Raw genomic sequence first — 19,051 nt, 5'->3', positions numbered from 1 at the left:
GCGTCTTGCCAAGGTGACACACCATCCACCATCTCCTCCACTTTCCGATGACAGAGTCAGCTCATATACTGTTACTTTAGCCCCATTTCCTCAGAGTAGTACGGTACAGTGTGGTTCACTTCAGTACGCTTTTTTTCCGTTTCCACTGCGAAAAGTTGTGGTTGGTACCAATGGAACTTTTCCTAACCGTTTTCGGTACCCGTTCTGTTGGGTACCTAGAACATGGCTCATGTGCAAATGGATGGCTATGACTCATGTATCCACTGTTCATATCATGGAGAGTTTAATTAGTAATCTGTAACTATAAAATATAAGGATGTTTTGATGCCTCTTGCAGCAGTTTGGTGGAATCGGGGCTTTTATCACTTTGAAACATTGATGGGATACGTATGACACTTGCAAATGTAACAGATGTGCAGAAACATACAATGCCAACAGGTTCTTCTGTCAACTGAGTTGGTTAAAGTCCAGTGCTTTGGTATTAGTTGTATATAAACCCAAGTTCTGGGACACAGGTTTGCCATTTTAGTATTAAATACTGTGGAAATACAAGGAACATCCTTGTATCAAAGCTACACATTGTTCCGTAAAGTGCAGGTTATGGGAAGCCCCTGCTAACTGGAAAGGAGCTCATAGAGTTTTATGACGTCTAGTTAAGCAGAAAGCTGCTGAATGAAAGATAACATTTCTGCTTGTGCATCAAAAATATTTTTAAATGGTCTGTATTGAGCATGGCTGGTCCTCTCTTACTTAGAATTTGTACAGATTGGTTACTATCAGAATCACAAGTATTTCCTTTTACAAATATGTGATTTGTATCCTTAAGTTAATTAGTCTTGCACACAACTGACGCCCCCAAATGCTGCATGTGCATACTATACAGGACTTTAGTAGTAGTGCTAGTAGTAGTAGTAGTAATACTGTTGGGTTTTATAGTTTACATTATAGTGTTTTTCCACAATTTCTTTCAGGAAACGCACTATTTTGGATGTTTTTTTTATAGATCAAGATATTTTCATTAAAAGCACAAAGTATCAGCTTCAGTCCATTTGACCAATCAATCACTTTGCATCCTCTCCTCTCCCCTTCACAGCTTCCTTCGTCTGCTGTTTCTTTCTTTTCACCTCTCCTCTCTCAATTGACCCTCTGGGACATCTTTTCAGTTCTTTATCACCTGTCTTTCTCTCTGTCCATCCATCTCTGTCTTCTCCTCCTGCTCTCCCCTTTTTCGTTCAAACCAGTGAACCTGCCTGTCTTCCCACTTTGTCTCCTCTCCTGCTCTCTCTCTTTCCGTTCGTCGCTCTTTCTTTCCCTTTCGATTAAAAGTAGGTCATTCTGCAACATTGAGCTACAGCTCCTGCCAAGCATGACATCCACATATACACATGTATTGCCTGGCAACCACGCGTTCGCCCCACAACCCCCCTCATCCTCCATCCTCATTTCCTCCATCTTACCTTCCCTGGAGGTTGTTCTCTGTGCAGAGGGCTGGGTTTGCAATCTGACACTGCTGTGTTTTGTCCCTGCTCTGCTTCCATAGAGGGGCTGAAGGTTAATTGAGCAGTGTTTTGTTGAGGAAAGGAGGGTTAATTTCACACATACATAATGTCTGTACTGTAAATGAGTATAGATGTTCAATGGAAGGGGACAGTCTAAACCATGTGTTGTAGAGGTGAAATGTAGAAAGATGATTTATGTAATTGGATGGCATATATATTATATGAATATACTATAACTAGTCCATACCCATTGAGTGCACAGTTGCCCACGTACAGCTTCACATGATGTGTGTTTGGGATACAGGTCATAGGAAATTGCAGATTAAATAGTCAACTGAACCCATTAAGAAGAGCAATGTATTCAGACAGAGTTTTTGTGAATTTGATAGTGCGATTGCTTTATTGAAAATACAGTAGTACCATTGCCAATAGTGGGATAGTTAGTGGGCTAAAACAGATAGTTAAAGTGTTTATATGTTGTATTGACTTCAAAGTGGGGCGCATTGTTAGAATGACTGACTGACAGACAGAATGACACACTGACAGTTTCCGTGATTATGTACAGCATACCATACCATGACTTAGTCATACCAAAAATTAGAAAAAAACAAAACAAAAAAAAAAACATTCAGCCACAGGGGGAGCCACAGCAATCTGTTGCATTTTAGCCATTTTTAAGCATTTTTCTGTTGTTATAGCGCCACCCAGTTGCCAATTAGAGTTACATTTCTCCAGTCACCTTGAGGCGTCCTGTTCTATATATCTACCAAGTTTAGTAAAAATCTATATGGCGGTTAGGCCTAGATAATAAATTAGCTCTCTAGTGCCCCCATTTTGTTTGATGGGGTCAATAATGGAGGGGTCCCCTCAGATTATGTGTGGTCATATGCCTACAAAGTTCCGTGGTGATCGGTGAAACCCTTGAGATGTTATACACCTTTATGTGATGAGCCGCGCCCTCCGCAAAATACATTGCCTTATAGAAGCTCAGTTTTAGTAAGTTTTCCAACTTTTGCCAAGAGGGAACTTTAGATATTGGTCCCTAGATCATGTTCACCGAGTTTCATGCAGATCGGTCAAACTTCCTAGGAAGAGATTGATTTTAAGTGTTTTTCAAAAAAATTCAAAATGGCGGAAAATCTATATAACTGAAAGTTATGGGTTCTTGAAGCAAATTTGTTCCCCATGAGGAGAGGCATCTCTGTGCAAAGTTTCATGTCTCTACGACATACGGGGCATGAGATATGCCCATTCAAAGTTTGCAATTTCAATCGGTTGCTATAGCGCCCCCCTTTGACCAATTGATGTAATATTGCTTCATTTGCATCCTCCCATGACCCTCTACCACTGTGCCAAATTTCACATGGATTGACCAAGTCAGTGAGGAGAAAAACGTGGAACAGACACACAGACAGCGTTTTCGTCATTATATAGTAAGATCATGTTATGTGCTATATTGTAATATTTTGATCTTTGTTATGCCATAATCCCATAAAGTATATACATTTAGTGTAACCTAGTCTTAGCAGCAGCATTCAGACTGCACATGGAAGTTCATTTTAGGCCACAAAAAATATTCTTAAGTACCAATTAGTAGCTGTTCCCTGAGCTTTCAAATGCACCTTAGTTTTTCTTAGCAGATGGAGGTTGATGGAATACAGTCATTGTACGTTTTATAGGTATCATATCAATGTCTTTAAACTGATGTAGTATATGAACTACCTGTCATCAGGAGGTGGAGGAGATAATGGATAGTGTGACACCCATGCAAGATGCCTGCCAAGCTGCACACCACTGGTAGAGACCAATAAACAACAAAACCTGCTGTTTTTTAGTGACTTGTCACTGTTTTTCCAACAGGGAGTTTCACAAACAAAAATGTAAAGTTTCAACATATCCGCTACATAATAACACACAACATTACTGTGGTTTACAGAAACATACAATGGCAACATTTTTTTCTGGAGTGGGTTTGGAATTGAGTGTAAATTCAATAAAACAGTGAAGAGCAGTGTTTTAGCTGCCAGTGTTTATGTTTGCTCATTGTGTGTCTTCTGGATTCAGGTTGCCCTCTTCACTAACACAGAGCTGTTCAGCAGCCAATTCTAACATCTCAGATTTCAGAGCCCCTCACCAGCACATAAATGCATCCCAAGTCAGAGTTCACGCTTTCAACTGCATTACCACACAACAAGGATAATGTTGTCACAGATATTATTACAAAATATATTTGATGTGATGGACTAGTCAGCATGAGCATAATTAATGAACTAATGTCAATGGCTGCCACTAAGGTAGGAGAAACAAAAAATTAAGAAACAACATCATCATAATATTTCTGTGCAGTGCTGAATATTGAATTTGGATTCATAAATGCTGTTGTTACACACAAACATGATCCAAACACCTCCCACACTTTTCCCAATTAGCCAATTAGCTCCTGAGAGTGGTTGTCATGTCAACCCATTTAAAGAACGTCTATACTGAGGAAATGATGTCACTGTCATATAGACATTTCCCTCACAACCTCTTTAGCATGTGACCTGTGACCTTCTTGTGTGTGCATGAGGTATTCATTGCCACGACCTCTATGTATGTGTGTGTGTGTGTGTGTGTGTGTGTGCGTGTGCGTGTGTGTGTGTGGCACAGTAATGGACTGAGTTCAAAGGCCATAGCTGTAGGGTGAATAGGAGGTTGGGGATGTATGGGGGTGGGAGGTAATATGCATGTATAGAAGAGTACATAACACACACACACACACACACACACGGACACAAACACACACCTCTGGGACAGTCATTAGTGAATTGGTGAGTGCTAGACCTGTTATAGATCAGGGAATAGCAGGTGATAGACTGGACGTCAAAGTGCCCCCCCCCCCCTCCCACACACACACACACACACACACACACACACACACACACACACACGCACACACACACGCACACACAGTCCTTATTGTCCCACGAGGCTGTTGAAAGCAGCTCAGAGAAAGCTGCACTAGGGTGTGTTTGATTGAGGGCATCAACAACATCAGTCCTTTCTTTATTCACCTCACACACTGAGTGCAGTCTTTACTATTTACAGTCTCTGTGTGAAGACACACCCAGTTTACTGCTGGACACAGAGCTGGCTTGCTGGCTTCTTCTGTTGTTTATACTTTTTAAAGAGATACTTCAACACATTTTATTCATATATATAGAAATATTTACACTGTTGGAGACAAACAGTTAACAAAATTGATGGTGATTAAGCAAATCATTGCAGTTTACAGCAGCTTTTTAGACATGAAAACTGTTTTTCACTGAGACATCATTGCTTTTCCTGCAGGCATTTTGACCCTCAAACCAGGTATTTCAAGCCAAAACAGAATCTTTATCTAAGTATAACCAAGTGGTATTTGTGCCTAAATCTAACTATGCATAAATCAGTGTGTTGTTGAAACTTAAATTTTCAATGTACCGCTACGTAATATCATGCAAATGTATATGTGGCGTGCAGAAATGTACAATGCTGACATTTTGTCTGGCAATTGGGTTGAAAGTTTGGAGAGGCATTACAAGAATGTTAATGGTGGTGCATACAAACTGCATACAGAAAATTCTTTAAAATGAAATAAAATAAAATACCATAAAGCTGAAAATATCCTAAAAAGCTACATTGGAAAACCTTTGGAAATGTGAACAATTGATCATTTCATGTCGGCAGCATTTCTGATTTTGGAACAAAGGTCTTGAGAAGGCTACAATCTGAATCCTTATAGAATTTTGGCTTCATGCCTGCAAATCATTTTTTTTTTGGTGATGAGAGTAGAATGACAATCCAGGTTGTCAATATTTCACTTGCAGAGAATGTATACAGTAATATTGTCGTAAGGCAATCTGTACTTCAGCAGGATAATTTGACAGAAGTCCCATCTATTGGGATCTGAGGATAGATTTAGAGCATGACTAATGGACTGTAATCACATTACGACCAAATGTAGCTCCTTGCTTTTAGCTTCTGTACACCAGACTCACTATAAGTTACTGAGGGTGATTATTTACAATCAAAGGTCCGTCTACTCCGTGTTCATCTTCCAATTCAGACTTTATTATTTGATCTTAAATTAGTGTTAACAGAGTAAGCTTATAGAGGATGCAGTGAATTAACCAGCTGTCTGATTGCGGAAGTTGTTTTTTTTTGTTGTTTTTTGTTTTAGGACAAACTGCATTTAATTGACAACCCTTGCTTCATGCGAGCATTGTAGCATTGTTGAGTGACAACAAAACAGTCCTTTATTAAATATAAGTAGAAAACAGAGCAGCTGTGCATCTGGTCTCTGATGATCAGGCAGAATGTATGTGTTCTGCTGATCAAACTGATAAGAGTGGTAGATGGATAAACCATCAAGATCCATCATAGATAACATGATAAGCAGGTCAAGTGATCGCCAACTGTATAGTTGTATAACATAATACAAAATGGAAACACTCAACTAAAACTCAAGTCAAAGGGACAGTTCAACCTCAAATCAAAAACACATATTTTTCTTCTTGCCTGTAGAGCTGTTTATTAGTCTAGATTGTTTTGGTATGAATGTCCAAACGTTGGAGATATCAGCCATCGAGATGTCTGCCTTCTCCCCAATATAATGGGAATAGATAGCACTCAGCTTGTGGTGCTCAAAGCTCCAAAAAGAAAATATATTTGAAAAATTCAACATCAATGTCTCTTTCAAGAAATCATGACCCGGCTGCTCAAAATAATCCACTGACCTTGCTGCGAGCAGTTTCATGTAGGAACTATTTTCTTTCTACAGAACTACACCCACCAACAGTACCACTGTGCAGAAGTAAGCGTGCAATTACTAATTGCTCACCTAGCACCACTGAGCCAGCTAACGTTACAGATCAGCTGAGGAAGACACCATTGCTGTTTACGTCTCGCTCTGTCACAAGCCTCTCGGCCATGCATGAGATGCATGCTTCCTTCTGTGTGATGATGCGGTTGTTGGGTGTGGTTGGCCAGTAGATCAGTTTAGGGTTTACAGAAAATGTTATTAGGATGAAGATGGGTCTGGTTTGGGACTTCAGGTGTGGTTCACGGCCAGCTAAGACAGTGGTGCTGCAAAACCAGATGATACAGAGAGTTTCAGTGTGTGTCAGTAGTAATACACAGCGCTGCAGCCTTACTCACATACACAGTCTCCTCAAGTAGGGCATACTACTACTGTGCCCTTTGGCAATGCACTTAACCCAGTTAAACATTTCTCCCCCAGATGTTCAATATGTGCTATAGTGTAGTCGGGGGGGTTTAACTGCTTAAACATGTATCTGATGAACTCTTTAGTCATCAGAGAGAGTTAAGGATGATGTAACAGTTTATGAATACTGATCATTTGAAAGTGTAACCACTCTGAATATACTTTTCAGAATGCAGCTGAGTACATTTAAAGATGCTTTTACATTCATATGGTGTAAATAATTTAATAGCAAAAATAAGTAATTTTCAATCATATCCTTGTCAAAGCAAAGGCATATTTGTAAAGTGTTTATTATATTAGGTTATTGAGATAGACCTAAAAATGCCCTCTGTAGATACATGCAGAGAATGTTATGTTTTTTTGTGTGTGTTCAGTACATCTTGTCTTGTCTGTTGCCACTCTTCCCCTGTGTCTGGCATTTGGCACTGCGGCTTAAGGAGCTAAGCTGTCCTTCCTCTCTGTCTCCACACTTTCGCTCTCTCTCTCTCTCTGTCTGTGTGTGATCCACATCCTCCTCCCCGTCATCATTATCCACTTGAATATTACTATCTGACCTGTTGAAAGTCTGCTATCTGACTTCTAAAAAGGATGTTGATCGACTCGTTTCCCTGTCTTGTCATGAATGTGTCCTGCCGTCACATTTACTACAATCAGACTTTCTGTACTGATTCTTGGTCAAACAAGTCTCTTGGTCTCTAAAGGCTTTTGACGAATGTGAAAAATGCAGAAATATTTTATGATGGATGAAAGTTTTGGACTCAGTGTGCAAATGTAACATAGCACAATTTGAGGTTGACTTTGGACAAAAAAGATGGACTCTGTGGAGTCCAGCAAGACCTAGCCCCATCCACCCAGTCCCAACTGGACCCAGTTATTTTGTCACATCAGTTGGTAGTCATGTGAATCAACCACAATCTTTCCCTAATCCTAACTAAGTGGTTTTGTCATCTAAATGCCCAGACACACCAAATTGACTTCAGGGAACTAGAATGAAAGCAGACTGTTGTTATGCTTCACGTCACCTGTGTTTCAGCCAAAAAGTTGCACATGAACACACCACCAGCACGTACGTTCTAAGCCTGCGTGAGAGGAAATAACTCTCCACACCAGCAGATGGCAGTAGACTGTATTTGTCATTTAGAGAAGGAAACCGGAAGACCGTCATGACGCTAGTTAGCCAGTTGGCACACTAACAACACAATCCAATGTTGAAAGAACAGAGCATATATACCATACCAGTCAACAATACCACAAACCATCACAAAATGTTTCTGTTAAAGAGCTCAATGACTAAAGAAAAAAATCTCACCTTATGTACAAGTTTGTTTTGATCTCACTTCCTCTTGACTTTTGCTTTTTGTTTACTTTCCTCAATTCTGTTTCTCTTCTTGTGCGCTGAGCTGAACTGCTCCACTGTTGCCAACGCTGATTCAACATTCCAAATCAGCCATCAAAATGTTGACAAAGGCCGATGAGAGGCAACGCAGTGTGTGTCAGGGCCTTAAACCTTACTACCGACCCCTCCTTAATCACAAGTCGTCATGTGACTTAATCGCTGACCCCTTCTGTGTCAAGGTAAGGATGCCCTCGGTGTCATTATAGGGGCAGCCTTTTACACTGTGTTGCGTTGGGCCTCTGCTCATCTCAGCTTGATTCTCAAAGCTACATTAGCCGCTAAAGTAGAGTTTGGTTTTGTTGTGTTGACGGAAACATTGTTCTTATTGTAGCGCAAACTGTTTATACATACAGTGATGTATGTTTAAAGATAGTGTTTTATATTTTTTTAAATGCTTTTCCACAGACCTCCAGGCAGACTGTGTGTCAGTGTTGGTTTGTGTATGTGCAGCAGCAGCAACACAGACAAGAAGGATACAAAGGAAGAGGGAAAGAGCATCCTGTGATCCTGAGGGCAGCGGCTGGCGTACAGACGAGCTCTTTGAAAGCACAAACACATAGTTGAAGAAATAACACTGCTGCAGACAGTCCTAAGGCGTGTGTGTGTGTGTGTGTGTGTGTGTGTGTGTGTGTGTGTGTGTGTGTGTGTGTGTGTGCTGCCACTGTCTGCTCTGCCGTATTTACTGCTTCTTCCTGCACTCAGACTTACACCCACTAATGAGCAGTCAGCACATCTTTCTGGCGTCTTCTCTTTAGACTTACTTTATTGCAAACTGTCTTTCTTTGCACACAAAACTTGAGCTGGTTTAGCTGTAAACATATTCAGTATTACTGTACACCATAGCCTGTCAGTGGGTCCAGTCAGAGTGACCTCAGATATTGCTTGTTTGGAATAATTTATTAGCATACATGGCTTCCATATCTGTTTAACTCTGGTGTGATGCTTCCTGTTTAAACTGATAAAGAAACTGTGTGTGGTCATTTGTTTGTTGAAGAGGACTCAAGAGGTTATTGTATTGTTTATTTGTTGTCTTTGTGTCTCATCAGGTCTTTTGAGTGGTCACAACAGAGTGGGTGGACAGACGGAAGCTAATTGTCCACATCAGTGAACGTAAGTCAGTGTTTCTGTTCAATCAGTGCTGCACATTAGACATGAGTATTCACAAGAATGGACTGTACAGAGTTCACTAGCTGCCTAATCGTCAGGTAAATAGCCTAATTTCTCATTTAGGACAGGGTTTTGTGTGTGTGTGTGTGTGTGTGTGTGTGTGTATTTATATGTATATGTACAGTTATGTAGACATACATGCATATAGAAGTTGGTCTTAATCAGTTTAATTAGGGCAAACTAATTGTACTGAAAAATATTGGGAATAAAAGTCTCTTAAATAATGTTAAATTACATGCCAAAGGTTTTTTAGTCATAGGAGCAGATTTATAACAGTTTTTCCTCATACAGCGGTTCATATCATATCCTATGGAAATGCCCACACACAACAGTTTGTATGATATCCTACGGAATAGTGCCCCATGAAATGACGTTAGGTCCTTAACGTAATCTTACATAATGAACATAAAGTTACGGAGTTTAGGTTTATAAAAGTAAGGTCTCCAAGGGCCAGCTCGGGACTGCCTCTCTCTTTATCTTCTTTACACAATAGCCATGTGATTGCAGCTTTCCAAAATACATGGGTTATGCACAAATTGGCCCATCATTACATGGGATATGTATGAATTTTGGTGCATACAGCTGTGACAGAATAATAATTGGAATAGGAAAAAAGAGTTTTTACTTAGTTGTGATAAACTGAAATGACATTTGGTTTTGTTGGTCATCAGTTATCAGTCATTATTGGAGGAGGCAGGTTGTCCTCTAACTGGAAGATTACCGGTTCTATCCCCGACTCCTCCAGTCAAGATATCAAACTCCAAAGGGCTCACGTGAATGTTTAACTGACTAGAAAGTATCATCTTGTATGGTAGTCTCAGCCACCAGCAGCATATGAATGTGTTTGAGAATGGGTACTGTAAATGTGACATGTAGTGTAAAAGCTCTTTGTGTTTACAGAAAACTAGAAAGGTGTTATACAAGTGCAGGTCCATTCACCATTTATAAGTCATCAGTCATTGCGTGTCGCTACTCAAGTGAGAGGAGCTGCAGATTTATGGGAATTTATCCTAATGTCTTATTGATAGAAACTGCCCAAATGGTACAAAAAGTAGCCTACATAATTGTGACCTGCACAAGTAAATAATTTGTGCTCCTCCTTACCTCTGACTTATCAGAAAAGAGCCTTTACAAAACCACATCATCTGAAAATCACAGCTTAATGTCCAATCACCCAGCTCCTATAAATATTCAGCTGGTGAATATTAAACTTAACCTCATTTTAAGTTGTTGACATGGCTTGCTGATGGCTGATTCTTCTTTTGCCTTTAACATTTCCTGCCTGCAGAAAGGTGTGCTGTTAAATGTCTATCCATGATTTTTGTGTAAGTGGATGTGATTTCAGTGGGGAAGGGACACCAGCTAACAGGAAGAGAATGAAACACTGGTGTCTTGGTATAGCTCTATTCACATGGTACTAGTATTACCAGAGGACCTAATGTGATTTAGAAATGACCTCCCCCATAAAAAAAAAAACTACACAGCACCACTAGTGTAGATGTACAGTGTTAACCTCCTTTTCTTTTCTTTTTTTAATGTGAGTTACACAAACATGTTTTCACCTTATCCGTCTCATCATCCCATCATCTTTGGAAATTTCACTCTTTAGATGGATTCAAGCTTGCTTTTTCTGTGAATGGGTCTCTATGTTGTGTACTGAGATAAGCCTCCTGCACCCAAAATGCTGTCAAACTTTCATTCATAACTGCTTACACAGTCCCCAAAATTCTCGACCGGGAAAGAGGCAGAACAGGGGAACAGATAAAACAAAAAACCTGCATATGACCCCAAATCACCATAATGCTGATTTGTATAGGACTAATATTATCACATGACCTGTGTGTATGGCAAAATATGGTAGGTCATTTGCCGTGGAGGTTTTATGGTGGATTTGCTCAAGATTAAGATCACAGACGACCTCCACAATTACAACTAGAGGTCCACAGGTAATACTACTCCTGTGTGAATAGGCCTTATGTGTGTATTACCTTTGTGCAGTTGCTTACTAGTTTGTGATTTCCTTTGACTACTGGCTTGCTTGTACATACAGTATTTATTTATGTGTGAGCAGGGCTCCCAGCAGCTATGAGAGTACTGTGGTGCTGAGGGTAATTGTGTGTGATGGATGTAGGGCTATTTTTGGGGTGTTTGTACAACAGAACTGGTGATGCCGTGGTGGTGGTGGTGGTATATATGGAGGTCAGCGAAATGGCTGGGGGGACAGATAATGTGTGTTTTGCCTCCAGCTTTGCCACTGTCTCAGAGCAATAAAAAACAGGGGAGAAATGTTCAGGATTTGTATTTAGAACAAGCTTTTTCAGCAAGAGGGAAAGAGGGTTTACATGAAAAAAATCCACCCAGACTTACATCTTAACTGCCTACCTTTTCATCATGCTAACTTCTAGTAGCATAGATCTGTATGACCTACATTCACTTTATATACTACATGCAGTGAATTTATAATGTATAAGAAGTGGGATTAAATGTACTGTATGTCACATTAAGAAGTGGGGAACAGTATCGATTAACTGTTAATTATGTGGCCCTCCACCAACAATTAAAGGGATAGCCCCGATTTTTTGATGGTGATGTCACACCCCCAGGCAGGCAGGAGAACTACCACAGAAGCAGAGCAATGTACTGCTGTGGATGAGGGCAGCAGCAAAACGTATTTTAGCCACCTGAAGAATAAATGCAATAATCATTGTGAGTTAAAGTGTACGCTATATTTAGAATATTTTCACAGATTTACTTTGCCATCAGACAGTGATTACCATCATATCAGTCTATGCTCTCTTAAAAGCCACCAGACACCTTTGCCAAATATAGTATCGAACCAGCAACTCCCCTTGTACTACAAGATAGTTGCTGGTTTTATCTGTTAGTTAGTTTGTATTATTGTGTGACTTTGGTGATTCCAACTTAATCCTTTAAAACACCAATAAAAGTCACACAATAACACTAAGGGCCAGTCCCAATATGTTGGCTGGTTAGCTAGCTATCTAGCTAGCAGAAGTCCCCTGTTGTCTGTCGTTCATCAAACGAAGCATGATGCATAATGCAAACGCGATCGGTACAATGAACTCAACTGGAGACTCCATTGTAGATGCCGGTTGGAAATGTAGATGGCTCACAGCTTCCTGTTTAAAATAGTTACGTATTTCAGTATTCACTTTGCACTAAATATGTTCACTTTAATCCATTGCTCACTTTTTATCCACTGCTCATTATTATTATTATTATTATTATTTATTGTTGTTTCTTGTATTTTTTGTACTTTTTTCTGCATGCCTAGTTTTTTAAGTTTTTAAATATTGAAATCTTTAATTTGACTCTTTACCCTTGACTGCTGTAACACTAGAATTTCTCAATTGTGGGATCAATAAAGGTGTATCTTATCTTATCTTATATTATCTTATCTTATCTTATGCCTGAACGTAAGCGACGCGGTGACATAGTGAGTGGTGTCCCAATTCCTAGGGAAAGATTTCAACCCCTACCCCTTGTTGCTTCATTTCGAGGGCCAAGGGTTAGTGGGCAGGGGCTTGGGGTAGGGCCAAGGGCTAAGGGGTAGTGATCAAGGGGGGTATTGGGATTGGGCCTAAGTAACTCACCCATGGAAGAAGCAGTAGACCAGAAACTCCTGTTTTCTGCAAGGTAGAATTACTGTATTTATCAAAGGAGTCTGGTGGCTTTAAAGAGAGAAAAGATAATGGCTTCAGTTCCCCATTGGAAGGGCTCTCTAAGGTAGAGGTAAACATTCTAAATATAGCTTAAACTGATATTGACATTTTTTCGGTGTCTAAAATATGATTTGATGCTGCCCCCGTCCACAGCAGTACATTGCACAGCTTCTGTGGTGGTACTATGTGCTGCTCCAATGGGGGTGTGCCGACCACCATTTACTATAGGTAATACACTGACTATGGATAAGTATCTCATACAACCCACTTCAAAAAATCCATACTATTATTGAAACTTTTGTACAAAGTTGACAAATAGTTTGTGCTGTTCATGGTTTATCCTGTAGGAATGATTTCCCCTTGAAAATAATGAAAATTGACATAAATGCCTCATAACTGTCTCAGATCTGAATCACTACAAATGAACTGATCCTTGTGCCAAATAGTTTGCTCTGACAGAGTATGTTACAACAGCAAAGCATTCTTGTAGTGATAAGTAAAGGACCTGAAATGAAGGAATAATTACATCATCAGTGTAAAGACTAAATTTTTGGATGCCTGTAAACCCATGATTTTTGCAGTTTGCCCATTGGCAATAATGGTGGACATACACGATAAGTGCAGTGCTCTTGTCCAATAGATAAATTATTTGCAAAAAACACATTTTTGATGGTCAAGTTACAAATATGAACTTCCAATTGCAAGCTTTTTATGGACTTTTTTTTATGTTTATGTTTTCCTAAAAAAGTACTGGACCAAAATTTATGCATATCCCATGTAATCATGAGTCATGTGTCATGTGTCAGTTCAGAGGAGGACCCAAATGCAAACCAACAGACAGTCTGAGTTTCTAAAAAAAGGAGTGAGCTTTAATGTAGCCGATGGAAAACATTCAGTATAGGCATGCAACTCAAAGTCCAAATGAAAACAGAATAAAAACCAATCGGGAAAAACATGATGAACAGGGATGAGCACAGGAATAACGCAGAGATGAATACAGGAATGTCAGAAGAATGCACCCAGGAGGAACACAGGATCAACACAGACGAACTGACAAAGAACAGGGAAACACACAGGTATATATACAGACTATTATAAAACTATTCACAAGGACAAGATACAGCTGGAATAGGAAGACATGGGCAAACGGAGGGAAATGGAGATTAGCTAACAACAAGGGTGGAGCAAACAAGACCAATACAGAACAGGTGTGAAAAGGAGGACTCTGGGAACAGGGAGGGACCAACAAGACAGGTGTGACAGAAACACGCAAACGCAAAAAAACGCAAAAACACACAAAGACAGGAAGTAAAACCAGACACGACACATGAGGGGAGAATCTACAAAATAAAACAGGAAGTAGATTAAACATGAATGAACAACATGAAACAAGACACAAACAGAAAACTCCCAAACAAAGTCCACAGGACAACAGAATACAAACAAACCCAGGATCATGACATATTTATTGTCTAACCCATGTATTTGGGAAGGCTTTAGTCAGATGACCAATGCGCTGACAGGAATGATTAAGGAACTAGTCCCTCAAGGACGTAGATTGCGGTGGTGGATGGGTCACATATCACAGGACTTACCCCCAGGACTTTCACCAGGAGACAGGTGTTCAGAACCGTGGGAACTTTTGAGTGATCTCTGAATCATTTTAAGGTACATCCTCACCATGTTTCTTTTCTCAAACCTAACACCTGTACCATTATGTTAAGGTTTATGTACAGAACTTAATGTAAAGTACCTAAAATTGTTTGTGGGGAGCAAATTATATGATCTGCTGTGTGTGCATTTTCTTAGGATATCATAAAGTGAAGTATTGCACAGATGTAAGTGTGCGGAAATCCTCTCTTTGCCTTAGGATATCATACAAACTGTCTTATAAGGATATGTTGCCAGTTGACTTCTCCCATTTTTTATATATTTTTTTGCATTAAGTGACAGAATCACGGTGTTTACTTTTCGAGGAGTTGAAAACTGCAGTTAGGAAATAGAAGTAGCAAAGCTTAAACTTAAGCTATTACAAAGCAGAACAAGGATAAGGTGTGCACAGACAAACACAAGCATTCATGTACACACATGGATACAAACTTGCCTTGTTTATCTGCATGGGCATTAAAATTCATGTGTACTCTACAAGCATAATTACACGCAAAATCATTAAATGGAATTCAAGTGTGAAATGAGGGATTCTCCAGTTTTAGGACATGTTTACATACACATATACACACACTAAAATACACGCTCAAATTCTAGTCATTTCACCTCCTCAGCTCGTTACCCATTGTGTTTGTGCCAGTAGAGGACCATTAGCACCCAGCAATATCCAAATCGACTCTAATGGAATCTCACAGTAATGGAAACAATGGGATAGCGGCAGTTGGCTGTGTGAGTGTTTGTGTGTACTGTGTTGGGGATGGGCATAGCTGAATAGGAATGCACTGTCTGCATGAACAAAGAGGAAACATAACAATGAACTTAATGTGTGATTGCACACGGCTAAAGGAAATGATGACAGTAAAAGACAAAAATAAGACAATTATAGATCCATCTGTACATTATGTTTAAAGACTAGTCTCTAGACTAGACTAGAAGTCTACAGTGTACTCCAGTGTCTTCAATATGTGATCTACCTTGCCTTGTATTTGTAGCTATAACAGTTATGCTTATCATGCTTTCATTCACAGTTTATTTGATGGTTAGGAATTGTTTAGCTCTTGCATTTTAAATTCCCTCTTTTAGGACAAATAAAACATATGAGGGCTGTGATAAGAAAATTAGTCCTAAGATGAATGGATTTAGTCTCCATTTGTCCTTACAAGACTGGGAAATGTAATATCTTACATTTATGATCAGATATCATTGGTCCACTCTCATTTGAAATACAGGAAGAAGTTGTATAATATTTGAAGAACAGTTGTCTTAGCTGTCTCATTTAGCAAATTAATGCAGTTTCTAGAAGTAGGTTAACATGTTTTTTTTTTAAAGCTCTGTGTCATGATTTGCACTTTGAGCGTGCTTCTGGCCAAACTCATGGAAGGTCACTAAGCAGTGCTCACTGATACACAAAACACTATATACACATAGCACAAATTAACATGTTAATTTTAGAAATAGCCTGCAACAGGCCAGTCTGTTTCTGTTAGAGCCTGTAGCACAGGACACAGAAGGAGAGGCCAGACGAAATTGCATCCATTTGTCTAATGGCTTCTGTGATGCACTCTTTGATGTAATGTTAGGAGAAGTACTCAGTGTGTGTTTGTGTGTGTGATGATAATGTGTGCCTGAGGTCGTGAACCTCAGGCTAAACCAAGGTAACTCTGACCTGGCTGTGTATCAACTAGTCTTTTAGGTCACCTAGTGTGTGTTTGTGTGTGTGTGTCTGTCTGTCTCCCAGCATGTGTAAACCAAACTGTGTCAACTAGAAATGTGAAACAACCTACAATCTAGTACACTACCATACTGTCAGAGCAGCAAGCTAAACCAAACCCACCAGCTCTGTGCAGCACTTGTGCACGAATGTTTGTGTCCCCCACACTATCCTGTGACACCTTTGACCTGCACATTGATCCTCCACTTTTTGGAGCCACTGCCATGATCAGGGCCACAACCATTTTTTTGTGACTGACACCGAGCAAGGCTTTGCAAGAATGCCAGATTGAAAACAAGTGTTAACTCCAGTGTCCTCCTGATTTTGGTATAGCGCTATTTGGTTCTTGGTTTTATGATGTATTTACACTGAATGTGTTTTTCGCGGGGCATTCACATACAAAGATCTTTCAATCAAAAGATGCAACTTCACACCAGGCAATACAAATGACAGGTACACCCGAAAAATGCGCCATTTGTGTATTTGTGTAAGATGAACTTTTTCAACTAGTGCGAGAACTTTGCATGATGCTGTGTCACTAAAGCCCATCAGCATTGAGATCTTGTATAGATTTTCCTAAGAACAAACTTATTGTCGCTGTCTGTGGACACACGTAGCTCTATGACTCAACAGCCCTCTTTTATACAGAGATCAGGCTATAGAGCTGCTACGAAATCCTTTGTTCATGCCTCCTTTACATTTTTACACAGAACCAAACAATGTCAGCATCTTGCTGCTTCAGTGTGTGATTATAAACAGATTGCCAGCATTGTGGAATCAAAAGAGGCGTGATGGGAGTGACATGTAACACAAGTTTTGGCCTCTAGTGTGACATATAACATACATGTTGGCAGTGCTTTATAAACTATAACAATGGCATAATATGGCAGTAACAATCTTTTACTGTCCCTGTTATATGGCGGCTGATCTCATCCTCTGCTCAGAGGGGAGGGAGCTTCTGGAGTTCATTGTTTTCCCAGTTTGCGGACATTTTTAATTGCTGTACTTAGCTGCTAACTGCTATCAGCTACTTTTTAAATCGCCCAGCGATGGAAGGCATAACGTGTCATCAAAACGTCACACCTTTGCAGCCCAGGATCCCATCTTGCTGGCTGTTCCATTTATACAGACATCATTTCTGCACTGTTACTTCCTCTGATGCTGGCTTAAGGGTGAGACATCTCTGTTCCCCTCATTCAGCGATTGTACCTTTTAAACAGAACAGTAAGACAGCATAATGGTAGGAAATGCCTGCATTGAAGAAGCAGTGTGAAAGGGCCCATTCTCAGTACTGTACAGAAACTGAACAAAAAAGGAGAGAGTTCTGAAATTAGTGAACGAAGCCATAGGACTACATGGTAAGTTCTGAAAGTATGTGTCTGTGACTCGTATATGCTATTTTGTTGAGCTGCTTCTTAACTAATTGCATTAAGTAACTTAAGTTTGTTTGGTACAAGATTGTCCTGGGAATGGAGCCTCCATGTTCACATTATTTGATTTCAGCTATTGGTAGTGGTTTACTATGAACCAAGTTAGCCGTTAGCGGCCTTCCTCAGTAGAACTGTTAGCACAGGTGACAAAAGCGAAAATTTGCCAGTTACAAAATCCTTAAAAAAAACAGTCCATATATTTGTAAGTAACTCGAGACTAAAATTTGCTTCACATTAAGAGTGAACCCACCATTAGTGAAGAGTGTAGACAACCACATGTCTCCTCTAAGCGACAGCTTCTGGGGCTGAGAAATGAAGCCAACATGGAAGTGCCAAAAATACTTGAATACTTATATAACTCACCTGGTTTCATTTTTTAAGGCTTAAATTATACATAATTAAGGGCTTGGCCACTTTGAGTGACAGGTTATCTGCCGATAGTGTCCTCTCAGTCAGATTCACCTCATCACTCCCCCACAGCTCCACCCTCTCATCCAAATATGGTCACATTTGGCTCCAAAATTCCAAGATGGGGGCAGCCAAAATACTGAATTTGGGGCTTTAAAACAGCAGTCCACAAACCAATGGGTGACGTCAGGGTGGCCTCTTCCATTTTTTATGCAGTCTGTGATCTGTAATACCATTGGCGTTGTCTGCCACTTCCACCATCCACCTCCTGGCAAGGTCTAATGCCTGCATGATAACCCTCTATTGGGGCACTGGGAACGAAAACAGATGTTGAGCACAACATACCCCCATTTTATCCTGTTGAGTTTGTCTAATTAGAAGGCAGCTAATTCTGGGCTTGAAAAACTATTTGCAATATTAATATGTTTCACATTTGTGAAGCAGGATTCTGCCAACATTTGTGATTAGATTGTAAAAATAGTTGGATATCAGTTTTGTAAAATAGGTCCCAGGTTTTAGCAGCCAGCAGTATACATGCTATTCTCCACTGCCATGTGAGGTAATGTGTAGTATGTAGTATATGACGTTCATTGACCCTTTTTTCTCGCCTGCATATGCGCTCAGCCTCAGAGTATCACTGTGTGCCGTCATTTATAATGCACTGCAGTGTGTAGAGAAGGTTCCACACGTGGGAAGAAACACTGACCTATTTCAGAGCTTTCACTGCCATTCTCTTTCTTTTCTGTCCATGTCTCTCTCTCCCTCTGTCTTCCCTCTTTATCTTGATTTCTCTCTCTGTGACTTCTCTGCTGGGAACAGATCTGCAATTCAAAGCAGATTTCTG

The 19,051-nt window shown here is 40.0% G+C and overlaps 1 protein-coding gene across 20 annotated transcripts in view; it reads left to right on the top strand.

Annotated features, from left to right (window-relative positions):
* Positions 1 to 19,051, top strand: part of nfasca (neurofascin homolog (chicken) a) — a 209,465-nt gene that overhangs the window by 94,584 nt on the left and 95,830 nt on the right. For 18 of the 20 annotated variants that reach the window (XM_078171090.1, XM_078170957.1, XM_078170934.1 and 15 more), the window contains one exon: positions 9,187 to 9,250. The exons of the other annotated variants lie outside the window; for them this stretch is intronic. The gene's annotated coding sequence lies outside the window, so the exon portion shown is untranslated. The remainder of the gene's footprint in view (positions 1 to 9,186; positions 9,251 to 19,051) is intronic. 20 annotated transcript variants of the gene reach the window in all.

Source organism: Epinephelus lanceolatus, chromosome 1, assembly GCF_041903045.1.
Source record: "Epinephelus lanceolatus isolate andai-2023 chromosome 1, ASM4190304v1, whole genome shotgun sequence".
Classification (NCBI taxonomy): Eukaryota; Metazoa; Chordata; class Actinopteri; order Perciformes; family Serranidae; genus Epinephelus; species Epinephelus lanceolatus.
Note: the sequence above shows the minus strand (reverse complement) of the source record. Positions and strands in the feature narration are given on the sequence as shown.